Below are 17382 nucleotides of genomic sequence, written 5' to 3'. Positions count from 1 at the left end.
TGCATGCAAATGTGCGCAGGAAGTAAACAGGTGATAATTGAATATATTAAGCTCCATCTGTATGATAATAAAGTGGAGAAAGTTCCCGTACTCTGCATGCAGATGACAGCGCAGCGTGACAAGTCTCGGCGCTCTCATTAAGGAGAAACTCGCGCAGAAAAGAGGATCATAAGATAAAGACGTTTTGGGGAGGGCCGCTCAGCCGGTGGGAGCAGTCGTGTAAAGTCCTCTGCTGCTCGGGGGAGCTTTGTGGCGTCTGAGAACTCAACCGCTGATGATGTCACCAGGATCATCTCAGTTTGAGTTTGGAGGCAGCAACTTTTTAACCAGAATAACCACAGAATAAGGACACTTAGGACGTATGTTTGCGTCTGATTTTTTGACACTTTTCCCCTTTTGGTTTGACTTTTATTTTCATGTCAAATTAGACGATGTAACAGGAAAACGCAGGGCGAGGCAGCAGCCTATAAAGCCTGTTGAAAGCACTCTCCCTGCTTATTAATGCAGAGTGTATGTAATTGCAATTCTAATGCACAAAAGAAACATTAATTTGTGTTCCATTCTCCTTTTGTTTATCATTACAGCCTCGCTCAGTCCCAGTCTTTAATAAATGTGCACATAGTTATTTTATTTTTAATTAAAAAAGATAATTGTTTGGTTAGCGTCGTTGCCTCACAGCTAGAAGGTTCCTGGTTTGATTCCCGGTGTGGAGTGCATGTTCTCCCTGTGCATGTACAGGTTCCCTCCGGGTACTCCGGTGCAGGTACCAGATGTGCTCGGATGCCAGATCGGCTCGGGGTCCTGCGGTTACAGACGTAAAATCTTGTGTACAGATGGGTCACTCTACAATAAATATATTAAATGTATAACAAATATCTATCTGGTATTGTATTAATTGAATTGGATGACCCCGAGCCAATCTGGCAGCCTAGCACAGCTGGTACGTGTGTTTGCGCCGCAGCCTGCAGACTGTCACATTTTCAACCGAGGGAAGAAGACGATCAAATTTTGATTTAAGTACAAGTAGTCTCCTGTACAAGGAGATATGTTTTCAGTCCTTTACTACTTTTGTTTTCTTACGAGATCGTCGTCTTCTTCTCTCGTTGTAAAATTTGGCATCAGCACGGCATCCGTACACCTTCTGACGTTCAGCCAATCGTAATGTGTAACGTCATCTGTAACCGCCGAGCCGATCGAGCAGCCGTGCACATCAGGTACCAACGCCGGCTTCCTCCCACAGTCCAAAGACATGCTCTCGTTAGGTCCATTGGTGTCTCTAACATTGCCCGTAGGTGTGAGTGTGTGTGAAAGGTTGCGTCTGTGTGTCAGCCCTGTGATTGACAATTGGCAACTAGTCCAGGTTGTACCTGCCTCTCACCCAATGACAGCTGGGATAGGCGACCTTATTTTCACTACACAGGTTGCATTTACTCTGACTTTTGTATCTTTCAATGACCTTTTGGCTGTGTTATTTAAAAGCAGTTTAAATGGCAAATAACATGAATATATGTTTGCTGTTAACACACTTCTGTATGAGCCAGCGTTTAAGACCAACCAGTCCTCTGGTGTCTGTAAACATTGACAATGCTTGTTTTATTTTTTCTCTTCAATAAAAGTCCTGCTGACGCGTCCTATAACAAAAGATATAGACTCATTAATCAGCAAATTAAATCTTTATCCACTGAGTTAATGAAACAAGCTCATTCAAACACGTTCTCCTCCGTGTTTCTAAAAGGATAAAATCACCGGAAGCGTGATTCATTTTTAATATACTGTAGACTTTAGCTTTATCAAAGACGGGCACATTTCTTTTCATCTCAAGAATTATGAAATGATACGGAAGAATGAAAGTATGAATCACTGCAGTGTGCCAGATAATCAGCTTTTTGCACTTGAATGCAGCAAACGAAGAAGGATGAGGCATCTGTTATCATCGACGCGCTTCATGTGGGAACTTTCAGCCTCTGCGTGCGGGACGAAGGGGAAATTGTTACCATGCATGGGCAGGATGAAGATGTGTGCAGTCATATGGACGTGGTTTACAATCAGAACGCCGTGTTTACAGAGAGAGTACTTCCACCTGTCTCCTCTTTAATATTCCAGTCTTGAAAGATTTAATCGGGCCTTTAGCAACACAACACATCTGTCCACCTGAAGAACAGGAAGAGCCTCTTATCCACCTACTTAGCCCATCGTTCTTCTTCTTATTCCCACTTTCAGATGCTTCAGTCGTCTGTTCGGGAGCAGAGACATCAGTGTTTGATTATGCACCAGCCTGCATGAAAGAGATAGAAACATCACAGATTATCAGTCTGTCTGTATTCAAAGGCTTCCCGTGTCCTTTCAGCTCTTCAGGAGCATGTGGTGGTAATATACACTCCAGATTAAAAGAAGAGTTTACCCCAGTCAGCGATCGTCTCGTTTAAAATTGCACCGAGCTCTCTATCATGAAGCTATTATTGAAAAGCTGTTTTTCATCGCGGTGTCGATGGATTTCTTTGGCTTGTATTGTTATTTATTAACTTCAGAGTTCTTGGATGATGATGCCAGGAGCTGCTGATGGGTTTGGATTTCTCATTTGATGCACTTTGTGGAGCCCGCGCTCCTTTCAAGTCAATAATGTGTGATAAAACTGTGACTGAACTTTGTTTGCTGCAGTATTTACGGTTTTAGTTCTGCAAACGCTATTTCATTAAAACCCTGAAGAGTGGTAGAAAATGCAGTTTGGGAGGATTGATTTTATTAACCCTACGTAAACACAACTGCCGGCTTGCAGGATTAGTTTGCAAAATCCTCAATTGATCTCAGACAAAAACTAGAATAGAAAGCGCCTTTAGTCCTACCCGTCACAACGTTTCTTTACTGTGGATCAGGCCCGCCCACAGAGACGGCTGGGCCCCATTGTTGGTCGTTACGTTGTTGTTTGGGGAGAAAGCCCATGCCAGCTCCCTTTTTTCTGACATCCCTATTTATGCGCAGCTAGCATGGCAATTAATGGAAAGACTCCATTTTTAGGAAAGGTAGTTTTGAAACGGGCTGTATTTCTTTAAAGCAACAAAAAATAACGTACAAAATAAACATTTGGTTATGAATGCTTATATTTAGGATGAACAAGGTTATTGCCTGCCTCCAGGGCCCCCCTACAGATTGGGCCCCAGAAAGCTTTCCACCCTGATGGGCGGCCCTGCTTGGTGTATAAAACTTGGTGATGTAACGTATGGATGACTGTGCTCTGACCCAGGGAGATCGTTGTTTGCTTGTTTTAAACGCTGAAGTTGATGATGGTTTGTCTTGTTACTTTAGTTTCTTTGGGTTAGTTTGGATCCAACAAACAAAATAACTGATTAAGGCAGCAGCAGACCAGCAAAGCCCCAGTTATACAGAGTAAATTTACTGTTTTTATCAGTGGAGTCTGGTGGATTTGAAGAGCGCGATGTTGTGGTGGATTCAGTCAAAAAGCATTTTACTTTATACCAAATTGGTCTCTTTGCATGAATCATTTCTGTCTTCTGAGAAATAGAATAAAAATCTGAGACTCAGTGGCAAAAAAACCCAAAACATTTGGTTGAAATATTTTGATTTAGAGCAATTTATAAAAAAGATTATGTTGCAGTCATTACAGCCTCTGTTGTGGCTGCTGTCTGAAGCAATCTGGAGCAATCTGAAAACTTGTAACTGTCAATCATTCACCCTTCCAATAGAAAGCACAAACAAGTCCATAATGATTCCTGAATACTGCAAAAGAAGTTTTACCTTCCAATCTTTAACATCGCAGCTCTTCAAGCTCCCAAAAATATCAGTAAGTCTGCCAGATTCTCGTAGAACTATTTTCCACTTCTGAAGTGTGAATCCAACTACAAACCTCAAAGTCACTTTTCCACCTCGGCTCAGGCTCGAGAAAAGGCATTAAAGACTTGATTCCATCGGGTCCTACCTTAGCCGAGGCCTGACAAGCGCGTTTAGCCTCCAGTTCCTCCTCTCGCATCGGACAATTACAGTACACATCTAGGTGGGGTCGTGAACCTCATCAGGCTTCCTCTTTGAAGACCAGCACTGATTACCTAGAGCCGGGTTAAGTTGCGCTCGGGTCCCAGCGTGCCTGTCGAACCTCATCGCCTCGTCACCACTAAGCCGCTCTGATCGATGTACAGGCACGAGGGCGAGAGGGTTCCTCTCAATCCCTCTGCTTCATCGATTACCATCCCCGTTACTGCCCTCACACTCCCAATCTCCCTGTGCTATTTTATTGCTGATGCCTCTTTCTCTTGTTTCTCTCCATCCACCTACAGCGTTTTATTCTCCATCTTTCTTCGCATTCTCTTCTTTCTTTTGATTCAAGCGCTCCTGTCTCCCTTCAGCTCTTTGTTTTCGCTCTTTCGCCATCTTCCTTTTATCTCCCACTCTATCCTTTATCTCTCCCATCACTTCTTCTCCCTTCCCCCCCCTACACTCCCAAGGGCCTCGGGCTCCCAGCAGTGGATTATCACACATCTAAGGAACTCCGCTCCATCAGTCCTGTTGGTCCAATTAGTTGTCAGATTGAGCATCAGTCAATCTTCTAGTTGTAACCACGGGCTACACCATCCTTGCACCTTCAGGAACAGGGATATGTACATGCGTGGATAAATGGTTTGTAGTTAAATGCGTGTTGATGATACCCTTGTTGGGTTTCGCAGTGGAATTATAGTAATGCGTGTTACCAAAGATAGACTGTTGTTGTGGATGCACCCCATAATTTAAGAGAATCTGGGCAGGATGCATGCGTGTTGTGTCCCTATCTGTTTCCAGTCTCTTCCACCAGCTTCACCACCAGGCCACCAATTTGATCAGAGCCCAATTATAGCCATTGCGGGGATATTCATGGGAGACCGGAGGAAGCTGGGAAAGATGAAGAAAAAAACCGCAGAGACTTGAAGAAGCGTCGAGATCAAAAAGGAAAGATGGAAACGCAGGAAGATCTGTTAGACATGAAAGAGGGAGAGAAAATGACAAAAGATGGGTGAATAGGTAAAAGGAGGAAGATGAGGAGTGAAAAGATTGTGGTTAAAATGGAGATTTAAAAAATGACGGATCAACCATGAACCAAAAAAGCAGCAATTTTGCATAATTAACCACGGCTGCAGAGTGACATCTCATATAGAAACACTCAAAATCAAGATTACGTCCTCGTGTTTGTCAGTCTACTCATTACAACTCCAAGAATGACCACATGATATTATCCTGACCGCCTCTGTTTGTATATCTTTTGGAAATATGGAGTCTAGCAAGAACACGAGGGTCCCCATTACCCCCAAAATGTATCTCACTCCAGTTGTTGAGTGTGCTTTAAAGAGAACACACATAAAGTAGTGGCTAGTTAGCTTAATGGTCCGTGTAGCACCAGTTATTGAGAACATATAGATCAATCAAACAAGGCCACAGGTGCAAAAGGCTTGAGTATTAACCGAGCAGCAACCTCCATGTTTGAAGCCAAGTGCAGAAGTGCAGTTCCTTAAATGGCCACTTGAGGCTCCAAATGTGAGTCAATCCCAACAGAGCCTTTATGCTAAAACTTTACAGCAGAATCAAATGTGTTTACACCCATGACACAAAATAGTTTGTGTCTGTACCTCACTTTATTTGTAACAGCTGTATGGGGGTTGAATTTTCACTCGCCTGTTACATCGTACTAGGGTTGAAGTTATGCATAATTAGGGGCGTGGCCGCCTTGAGTGACAGGTAAGTGCTGTTGGCTCTCTGCAAGGCATCCCCTTGATTACTGAACGTGATATCTTGGCCATGTTTGCGGTGTTGGATCCTTTTCGTGCATATTTTATGCTGATATGCCAAAGAAAATCTAATGCTATTTTACATGTATAGTATTCGCACTTATTAGTAGGTATTTGCACTTACTAGGAGCGGGACAAAATATCGATACAGCAATATATCGTCGTCCTGACTCGTGCAATCCAATAATCAGTTGGCTGGCGCCAAATATCGATGTCACTACTTCATGACTCCTCCCAGTGGCGCTCATGACATGAATGAGGATATTTTTAGGGAAACGTTAATCAGATATTGTGATTTATCGCTGAATAGCTGTATCCTGATATTATCGTTATTGTGGGCCATGTATTGTATTGTGAGTTATCCTGCGATTCCAACCCCGAGCACTTACCGTATCTGGCCCGTTAGCTCTTCAGTGTTTTATCTTCTTATGGCGGCCCATGCATTGGACTCAGGATTGTTGTTCCCACAAAGAAGAGGGCAGGCTGTAGTGATGAGAGGATCAGTTCTTTAAGCTGCTCGCTCTCCCACTCGGGATGTGTGCGAGTGGTCGGCTCTCTAATTTCTGTCTAAGATGAAGTGACAAGTTACCCATCGGGCCTTTGCATCATCTGCTCAAACAGCTGCAGGGGTTTCCAGGGGACTACTTTCAATACTGCGTTCATTTGGACTCAGACGAGTGTTGAGATCAATTCTGTTTAACTGAAACGCTTTTGAAACTGTCGCTGAGGATTTCCCTTCTTACTCATTCTTTCATTATCCAACTTCTCGAGCCATTTTCCATTTACAACTTTTACAATTAACTATTTAGACATTGTGTAACAAGAATGGAAAAGAATAAAGAAAGTCGAATACCTTCCACAATTCGTCTGGTATCCAGATGTGCTCTTATTCCATCCTCAGTGGACCAACCCGCGCGAGTGAGGTCAGCACAAGCTTTGTGTGTGGACGGAGCGAAAGGCAAAGCAGAAGCAAAGAGCCATGTAATTGCCCTCCCCTCCTCTCCGCCTGAGCAGTTTAATGAATGGTGGCAAACTACTGTTAAAATGGTAACGAGTGTGTGGGTCACTGGCTGGCCCTCAGATAAAGAGTGTGGTCAAGGTCCAACACAAAAAACGACTTCAACCAGATGTGACTGCTCCGAGGCGGCTGCTGTCCTGAACCATTAGCACGGCCATTGGAAGGTTGGGGGTAATGGGGAATTATTTGGATGAATGAAGCACTTTATTTTATAGAGCGTGCATATGTGCGTGCCTGAGCAGGCAAGGACAGGATGTGAAGGCACTGAGACGTCCTTTAGAGAACCAGCTGGGCAGCTGAGACTATGCAAAAGGAAGATATGGCCTTTATTGTCACCTTTTTAAGGGTTTTGGTCACCGAGTTACAACAAAGAATTCTTATCTACATGTAGAAAATCTAGTTATGCAAATATTATGTTTTTATTTGTCCAAATTTCGAGTTATGCCTCAAATATCCCTCCACGCTGCATGCAATAAATAACGAATGATTTCGTTATTGCATTTTATGGCCATGTCAGGGTTGGATGTTAAGAGTGGAAACAAGTGTTTAAACCATTGCCAGGAATGAATGGACAAGCTGGAGCCAATAAGAATAGAGTATAAATCCAGACGAGGACACCTACCTTGTAGTTCCATTGAAACTGTCTCATCCAGGGGTGGCCAACCCTGCTCCTGGAGAGCTACCTTCCTGCGTGTTTTAGGTTTCTCCGCACTCTAACACACCTGATTTGAGTGTTTCGCTCGTTACCAATCCCCTGAGACGCTTCAGTTGGTTGATAACAAGCAGATTATTCAAATGCCACCTAAAACATGCAGGAAGGTAGCTCTCCAGGAGCAGGGTTGGCCACCCCTGGTCTAATCAATCCATCCAACCATCCCAACCATTTTCTTATCCTGGGCTGGGTCGCGGTGGCAGCAGGCTAAGCAAGGTGACCCAAGCAACATTTTCCAGCTCCTTCTGGGTGATCCCGAGGCGTTCCCAGGCCAGACGGGATATATAATCCCTCCACGGAGCTCTGGGTCTACCCCAGGGTTTCCTCCCAACCATATGTTCCTGGAAAACCTCCAAAGGGAGGCAGCGAGGAGGCATCCAAAACAGATGCCTGAACCATCTCAACTGGCACCTTCTGATGCGACGGAGTGGTGGCTCTGTCCTTACCCTTACCTTAATTTTGTCCGCTTGTATCCACGACCTCATTCTTTCGGTCACTACCCAAAGCTCATGACCACAGGTGAGGGTTGGAATGCAGATCGACCGGTAAATGGAAAGCTTTGTCTTCAGGCTCAGCTCCCTCTTCACCATGACAACGCATCACTTTTATGGTAGTGAGAGATGTAAGAGCCGAATAATGCTCCTAGAGGTGTCTGTAATCAGCATCTTGCAGGGCGTTGGGCAGTTCTGGCCTCCCTTCGGTCTGGTAGTTGCTAACAAAACTGGTTCCTCAAAGTGATGTAGCTGTTTTTAAGATTCATAAACAATCTGTTCATCTCCCAATGCCAAGGCGTTCTCATCGCAACCCTTTGGTATCTCATAGTTGCATTACGTTGTTCTGTTACTTGTACAGAAGCACATAGTAGCATCTGTTTCCTGTCCAACATGTGGTTGGTGGCTTTTCACGAGTACATCGTAGTCATGTTTACGGTTAGAACGGTATGTTAGGATATTTACGGGACAAGCGAGCAAGTCATTTGTCAGCACATCATGTTGGTCGAGCTGTAATTTCCACTGGAAGCGTTTCAAAACTGAAAAGTCTTTGGCAGCCAATACTCCAATTTAGTTTGCCAACAGCTTTACAAGCGGTTGCTGCCGTAGTCAAAAAAACAACCGGGAAGAATATCACGTAACTGCGACATCCGTGGTTTGAACCTCTGCGGCACGGCGTCTTCCTCTCCTCTCTCTAATGTCTTGCTTCCTCTCACATTCTCTTCCGCACTCTGGCGTGTCCAATAGCGGTGAAATTGCCCCCAAATAATCTTAATGCTTATGGATTTAAGTCAAGGTTACAGATAACACAACAAATTAGAAGGCGTCATGCACTGGAGTGTGTGAACCTCCGTCAGCCTGTCTGTGAGAGAGAGACGGGCATGGCGTCAGAGTGTCAGCACAAAGTCATTCCCCAAATTTAATCGCTGTGGAATTTACTTTTGTGCCCGGGGAATATAAATTGGTCTTCATCTTTTTTTGGAAAACAGACAAAAAGGAGTTCCTCCCTTTTTATCGCTGACTGTGATGAATTGTTTACGTGTGTGTGGTCTGTTTCTGGAGAATGCGAAGCACCCCTGGAGGGACGAGTAGGGGGTGTCGCCGATTGGATGGAGTACTTGTATTTCACTGTTTTCACTTTAAAAATGAATGAGTGCATTCTTTCTCCAGAGCCTCGGAGTCTGTCTGTCTTTATCCCCCCCCTCCGGTCCCTTTCTTCCTTTAACTCCCTCCGTCGTCTCCTCAATAGCTGATTGATAGCGCTCCTTTGACACGCAGTTGATGGGAATGTCTCGGGGACAAGCGGCGGTTGTCAGGCTGGAGTTCACGGTCAACACGGCCGTGAGCTCGACTCTCAATGGGGTCTCTTGTAGCTCCTCTGTGAAGTCACCCAGGGGTCCTGACCGCCATGTTGACTTTCCCCCAATGAAAGCCATTAGGCTCATTGTCCACCAGCTTACAAACAAAGAACCCACACTGGCTCATTATGTGCTGGTGCTGGTACAAGGTGGCCACAATAAAGCGATACTTCCGTCCAAGCTCACGCTCACTCCCCGCCACAGAAATATTTAATAATCACAATGTTTTGATCCGTCTTGGATCTTTGTCAGGTGAATCTTTCACTAAATGGAAACCAGACTCGTAATTATGTATTTTGCAGAGCGATCGTCTGACAGGCTCTGTGACGGCAGGTGTGGTTAACCATCCAAAACGTACAGACAAACAAACATGCAAAAACAATTACAGCTTTTAAAGGGCGCCGAGTTATCCCCAGAGGTCTCCTGCTTTCTAAAACAAACCGACTTTATGACGAGTAAAAACTCTGCATGAAGCAGTTTCACATTAAAAAGCAGCGATTCTTCAATGCCCTTTGGTGGGCCCAGGAGAGAAGAGTTAAATGCATATTATTCAGTTATTTATTCCTAGATTATTTTATGATGCCTGACTGTCGAACTAAAAAATAAGCAGCTATGGTTTTCATCCTCTGTGTGTTTGTTCATGTTTTACAGCCTGAGTGAGGACACATCTGAACAGGGTTCACGGTTTATAGATGCTTATTTTAAAGACTATTAGAATCGGTATCGTAAAGAAACAAATAAATAGAAAACAAGTATTACAACATGATATTGCAAAAAACATATTTCAGGATGTAGAAATGCACATAGAACTCAACGTCCTCGACCCTCAGATGATGCACAAAGTTGGAAACAAAGAAGGACAGAATTTGCATTCATGTACACAGATTCTGTCTGACCAACATTTTATGAAAATTTAGATCACATCTCTTGAATTTTTGAACTTCAAATTAACGCAGATCCCCAATTACGTCGAGTCTCTTTTTACTTGCAGGTTTGACAAATTAAACGCCCGGTCTAACCTTTGTCCGAAACAGACGGTAAAAAGGCCGGTGTGTGCGTAGCAGCCGGAGGAAGACGGTAAACGATCAGCACTAATGTGTGGAACTATGTATCGCCTCCATCGTGATCGTCGCAATGCTTTATGTTCTGATCCTCGCAGTCCAGTCCAGAAAACAAACTCAGTACTTTTGATTTGTCTATTTTTAAATTACACAAGATTATCCAAAAATAGGCTTTAATGTGGTTATTTCATGCAGACTAATTACTTGTTAAATTACCAGAAAACATGATGTATCGTGATGTCTGTTGTTATCGAGATATCGCTCGGCCTTACGTGGAACCACAGCGCGTCTCTGTCAGATGATCAGGATGAAGAATAAAGATTTACTGCTGCTGCGCTGCTTTATAGATGTTTGAAATAACGATAATGAATGTGTATTTCTCCGTCTCTCAACAGCGACATTTTTACAGTATGCATAGCACTCCTCAGTCATTATTTAGATAGGAGTCTCCCTCTCTCTGTCAGTGCAGCACGCAGGGTTAGACACGCTGTCATGCAGAACATCCTTACTGGTTTAAATCAACGCTTTTATAGTCCATCTTTGCTGTCCGAGAGTTTTGTACTCCAATCGTTAAAGGCCCGTCTCGTACAGACGCCCGTCCCTTAATAAAGGCAGGGTGAGTTTCTGTGTGTAAAATGTCTCATACTGGTTTCCAGTTCTTCAAACGTTGACCTGATAAGAACCCAGACAGGATCAATTCGTCGTCCTAACAATCCCTCCTCCTTAGTTCACCAAGTTCGTCACAAACTTCCTCACGATTAATCTCACTCGACAGAGGAGACTTTTTCTGTCATTGCTCATAAATAAAATGACTTTTTTTCGCTGTAGCTTGACATGTTTTCCGATACTTGTTGACTCTAACTGCTCCTGTGATTTATCTGTATTGAATTACAACTGACTGGCGTGGCATTACATTTCTAAAAGGGAGGGGATTTTTTTCTTTTTCCTGCTCTGGTTGGACTCTCAGTCGTGCCAGTGTTGCCCTTTAGTCCAATGAGCTGTTGGGAGAAGCTGCCAAGCTGTAGCCTTAACGCAGTGCTACTGCACACCAGAGGCAATGTAGGAATCTGGCTTCTGTGCTGTTCAGCAGTTTTGTCAATGTGGCGAGGTACACTGCTGCCAAATAAACGCTCCCTCTGCCTCCTGCCAGCGCTGATTTATGGCCGAATACATCCTTGCCCCGTCCACTTTATCCCCAAAGAAAAATCATTTTCCAATTGAGCAGAACTTGAGGCCTTGAAGAGCGAGTCCACGCGGGGACGGAGAGGCAGAATATGTTATCGGCATTGGCGTTTTGGATGAATGATGCATACCTCGATCTCTCGGGGGGCTGATGGAGCGACAGACTTTAGAGGCACAGTTTCTGTTCCCTTCTCATGTGCAAGACAGAGGATGCAATTTAACATGTCACTCACTTAGAGAGGTGTAATTATAGATTTCATTGCAGACAGGGCTTACCAATGTATTTCATGTCAGAGGAAGGTTGCGGAGTATTAAATGTCTGTGTGGAGCTGCTTTTCAAACCGCTGGGACATGGAGCGTGCTCTCTGTGCAGTGTTGTGCGCTGCATATTGCCAAGTTGTTCTGTTGGATGTGTTTGGATGTATAGTCAGACATTTGGAATCACTTAGAGAAGTGAAACAATGAAGTAGTTTGTTCAAAAGGAGAAATCAATATGTTTTTAATAGCTGGTCATTTGAGACGAATTTGCATCGTCGCAAATTGAATTACTTTTGATTTTTAGGATTTCTGTCTTTCAGTTATGTAAGAAAATATGTGGCAGATTCAACAATAGAGAAAATAATTATTAGTTAGATTCTTGTTTGCATAATCCTGCTTTAAGTTGATGTAAAATAAAACTCACAAAAGCCAGAAGCTGCATACTTTTACAACTGAAAGCTGAGGCTTGCATCGTTTCATTCATGAAACCTTTTAGAGACATGTATCACTTGAAGGTACTGCATGAAAGTCCATCACAGCTGTACAGTGAAGACACTTTATTTTCACTGCAGAATAAGGTGTCAGAGAGCCATCACTCTCTGCTCAGAGAAGTGAATGTGTCAAAGACGTAACAAGTAGCGAGCTAGTTGTGGCTTCGTCACTGATGTGCACCGGGGAAAAAAATCATCTTATGACAATGAGAGACGCATGGAGGCAGTGAGAGTTGTTGCAGATGTATATGATGTAGCTCGTAGTCTCTCGTCGCTTGTGCATATTAGTTAAATGTTTAATGTAGGCTTCTACACATTAGTTTAATGTTCGCTTGTAGTTCTTACTTTGCTATTTAATATTTAACACTTTTACACAGGGAGCGAAGTTAAACCAGAGTCAGGTTCCTTGTATGTGTACATACCTGGCCAACGAAGCTGATTCTGATTCTGATGATAAATTAATAAAAATAAAGCATCTAACTTTGGCTGTTCACCCAAACAGAGCCAACGACTTTGTGTCGCCTTTATTTATCAGGGTTAGGGTAAACTGTCATTGCCATCATGTTTACCTTTTACGTTGTTGTCAGCAAATACTTGGCGTCCAAATTGTCGTTGACAAAATGATTTTAACTTAGATTGTGAATACATGTTTGATGTTTCTACGTTAAGAATTGTTTTGGATCAATGTATTTGGTTTTTATTTGGCAAAATCTGATAAAAAATTTCAGATTTTTTTAATTTTTTAATTTATGACACAATTTCATAACAAATACATCCTTGTGGTATTTTGCCTAATGTCCGCGTAGACCTGACAATCTTGAAGATTTCAGCTTTGTTCTCTTCGGCGGCGTTTAACCAGACGTCCACAACCGGCTCCCTTTGTCACGGTTGTAACTCCTGACTTTCCCTGCTGACGGTCTCTTTCCTTTTCAGACTGTTTGCTTCATCTGAGCGTCGAGTTTGTTTCTTCTTCTTTGGATTTTCACTTCTTGTTGAAGTTGTATCTGTAGTCATCCATCTTTTCTTTGTTTGTTCAGCCATAGTAGATTACTGTTTACTCGCAACACTTGCAGAGAGCGGAAAAGCAGCCGCTTAGCTCCGCCTACCCTCTCTGGCAGACCAACCACTGCTGGCTGATGGAAAACGCGTCACTAACTGGGCTCCGCTTGTGATTTGTTCCACGAAAGTCGCCACAGACACCCAGTCTGTAATACTACAAATGCAAAGGCTTTCATCAGTGGGCCATCGGCTCAATCACTATTGTGATACCTCATTTGGCGATAGATAGAGACTTAACAGACAACACTCCAAGACATGGCCTCACAACTGGCAGAAATATTAATGTAGCCACTGGCTAACAGATTATTTAGCAGAGTTTTAAGGGTTAAGCTCTTATTGTAATTATCTTTAAAGCTGCAGAAATGCATGATGTTATACTATAAATGGATCAGACGACTTCAGTTAGCATAAAGAGAATGAGAGATAAACCCAAAGAACTGTCAGATGGCAAGAAACACATCCATAATTAAATGCTAATGTTGCTCCGTATTTGTGCAATTGGCATTTCTATGCAAACCAAAAACAACCTGTACGCGTTGATGCGTTTCCAGCTTGAATTTTAAACCGTGGGCTCAAAGTTTAATGAAAAAATAGCCCATGTTCAGCTCGGGGAGGCACAAGCACTGTGCAGCATGCAGATCTGATTCTTATGTGTAGGGACCGGTGCTGCTGCTTTGCCTTTCTGCCTGCATGATGAGCGCGTCACGCTTTGCACCAGTGTCTCATTAGGAGAAGGACAGCTGTGCAGAGGCGGACAGCCTGTTTCCAGAGACACCGGTTGAGTCACAGAAGGCCAACGACCAATCGGGGAACACTTTCTCGATGCTGTATGACTCAGAAAACCTCACAGGGCTGCTGGTATGGATGCTTTCTTATTCCTCATCAGGAGAGAAAGTTTATCTGATAGTGAGAGGAGGGGAGACGCAGGTTGTACTCTGTCACATCTTTCCGTTAAAGCGGTTACAGAGGCTGTTATCAGCGCCGGCATGAGGCCTGCTGCTCTGGGAAATGTCCTCTGTTCCGCTTTTCTGGACTTTGTAAACATGGTTGGAAGCAGAGCTCCATGAGGGTTGGAGCTCCGGAGTTTGAGGCGCCTGGAGACTCCACTGAGCGGCTTTGATGGCCGTCTGTGTTGTGGAAATTGGTCCAGACTTCTTAAAGCTCATTCTGTGTGTCCCCAGTTGTGTTGCTCCACTTTAGCCATAGTTTGGTGTGGAGGAAACACAGTTAAAGAGCGATCTCGCCTCAGTGGAAGTTCATATAAAAAATGCTAAGGGTTTCTGTTTGAACACTAACTGCCACTTTAAGCAACAGGCTGTGCGGACAAGCGGGCTCTACTTTCTGCTGGAGGGGAGGGTTTATGAGTCTAAACGCTCTGACATATTTGAGAACATATTTGGGCCTGCAGCCAGGTGTCTTATTAAGTCAGCTGAGTGCGGCAGCACAGCTTTCATCCTATCTGATAAAGAGATCAACCAGATGTTTACCTGCTGAACTTGGTAGCTGCATTACATTTTTCCAGGGGCCACCCAGGAAGCAAAATGTTCATGTACTCGCTCTGCATGTCAACAGAAATGTAAGAAAACACAAGTCTCCATCCTGTGCCACAAAGAATACGGTGATATATGCTTGCTATGAAGTTTGGTATTTTTAAACCTGGGCCCCATTTTTACAAATGTAGGTGTCGAAATGACTCATAGGAGCATAAACATTTGGTATCCGCCGTAGATGCGATACGGCCGCAATGGCTGCAACATAATAAAGGGGCAGCTGCGCCTGATCAAAGTACGTTGTTTTTGCCGCTGACAGGCTCAGATTGTTCCTCCAGGTGTCCGACAACATTACGGAAATGATCCCTACAAAGATCGTCCTTTTTTTAAAGAGTAAGATCCTTTTTGTGCAAACCAGAAACAGAAGTCTCGCTCAAGGAGAAGTCTCGCTTTGAAATCCCGCAGGTGGTGAGATTTTACCTGAACAGGATGGTGGAAAACGTGAGTTAGCGTTGGCAAGGACAGGAGTGATGTGAAGTCGTCTGTTAAAACCAGACTTTTAGTGGACGTACTTTGATCGGGCGCAGTTGCCGCAGGATGTTACAGTATGTTGCAGCCATTGCAGCAGTATCGCGGCTACGGCGGGGTCCATCTACTGGACTGATTCCAAACGTTCTTATTCCTATGAGTCATTTCAACCCCCAGATTTGTAAAAATAGGGCCCAGGTTTAAAAACACCAAAGTTCTCCTAAACAACTGAAAGGTTCAAAACGTTTTGGAATTGCTCAAGTAAGATGCGATGTAGCTTTCAACTGTTTGTGGTTTAAAAACAGGATGTGAGCTCAGCAGAGAGGCTCTGTCTCTGTTGGATCCTCTCTGTGACGCTGTCAGACACTTAAAATAATATTCTGAGCCTGTCTGAGGAGAAAACAAGCATTTTAGTCGATGTTCTTGGATCAGGCACGTTGCTCGTGGCTGCTGCGATCCACTCCAGCAATTCCAAAACTTGTTGTACCCATTAATCATTAAGAGCTTTTAAATATGTAAAAATGTAAGCCCAGGTTTATACCAGAATCAGACGTTAAGATGCATCAAGAGTGTCCATATATCAAAGGTTTCACAGCTCGACTTCTTGGGAGCAGCCGCCTCCAACACAGCCTGCTGTCTGCAGCTGCCTCTGGGCTGGACCCCTCTTCTGCCTGAAGGCAGGCCCGGGTTTTTTCTCTCGCTCCACTACCTAGAACTGCGAGCCGGCCTGTCAGTCACACCCTCAGGCCCCAGTGTGCTGCCTGACCCACTGGCACTCTTGCCATGGCAACGCGAATCCCAGCAGACCTAGCTGTCAAGAACAGGAGCTCTCAGAAATATGAAAGACAAGAGGCTCTGATCCCGCGCGCACACATGGGATTTGAGCTGCCGACCCAGACGTCTTGGTCATATGAATGATGCTCCCCGCGTTTTATTTATTGGAATTTTTTCTGATGGATAGCAATCATATAGTTTCTGCCCCCAGCCCCAAAACAAACCGTGGAATAAAGGATTCATAACCAAATCGCCCAAAGAAAAAAGTGCTTCAGCTAAATTCCTAATATTGCTTGCACAAAGGATGCTCGGAGGAACGTCGAGGAAAGCGCTCTGTGAGCTCTCCTTAAAAATCCAAGTGGCAAACAGGACCGTTATTTGTTCAGAGTAATAGTTTCTCCGAGCACGCTCAGACACACTCAGCATAAAAATGTGCAGCAGTGCAGATGGAGTTCCCCCACGGTTTTCTTTGTTTGAAATATGAATGCGGAGGAGAGATTAGTTTTAAATGTGGCCAAACATTGGCAGCGTTTATGCAGCTCTATTGACTGTCCATTGGTGCTTCAGAATATAAGTATTGATTTGAAAACCGTCTTTCAACTCCGGCTGCCTTGAACTGAAACCGTTTCATCCTGTAACAGAAAAATAGAGACGAGAAATGGAATTTTAAAGACGGAGAAAGTGGCCTTTTATTTGACCTTGTGGGTTTTTTAAACCATGATAGCAGACTGTGCCTGTATACAGCTGCACAATATTCAATCAGCTAAAGTAATAGATGTTAGCACTGGCTAGAATTTAGCATAGCCGGTGCTAACATAGCATTTTCAGCTCACAGGAACAGTGGAAATTGTGTTTAGCTCAATTTTAATTTGTTTAAAATGTGAATTAACTGTTCGTCTTACAAAATAAATAAGCCAAGCAAGTTTAACAGAAGATAGCACGCATTGAACGTTTAGCTAGCGCCTAAAGCTGCAACCACTGATTACGTTTTTGCCACTTTAGGGCAACGAATAAAGGTGTAAACCAATGACTGTGTATAAAGATGGACGACGCGTCTCCATCTGCTCTCACTGTACGGAATTGATGCCAAAATAGCCCCCGTGACGGGCGCTGCCATCTTGCGATGGTGACGTCATTTGGAGCCAGAGTTGCGAAGCCAGTTGGAGCCGCCGTAGCCACTTCCGCTAACCAA

At 43.9% G+C, this 17382-nt stretch overlaps 1 protein-coding gene across 1 annotated transcript in view; it reads left to right on the top strand.

Annotated features, from left to right (window-relative positions):
• The window catches only part of sorcs2 (sortilin-related VPS10 domain containing receptor 2), a 353714-nt gene that overhangs the window by 88973 nt on the left and 247359 nt on the right, over positions 1–17382 (top strand). The gene's annotated exons all lie outside the window — the stretch shown is intronic.

The sequence above is a fragment of the Semicossyphus pulcher genome, unplaced genomic scaffold, assembly GCF_022749685.1.
Source record: "Semicossyphus pulcher isolate SPU_LCO1_2020_fin unplaced genomic scaffold, fSemPul1.0.p SCAF_21, whole genome shotgun sequence".
Lineage (NCBI taxonomy): Eukaryota > Metazoa > Chordata > Actinopteri > Labriformes > Labridae > Semicossyphus > Semicossyphus pulcher.
This window is presented reverse-complemented; position numbering and strand designations above follow the sequence as displayed.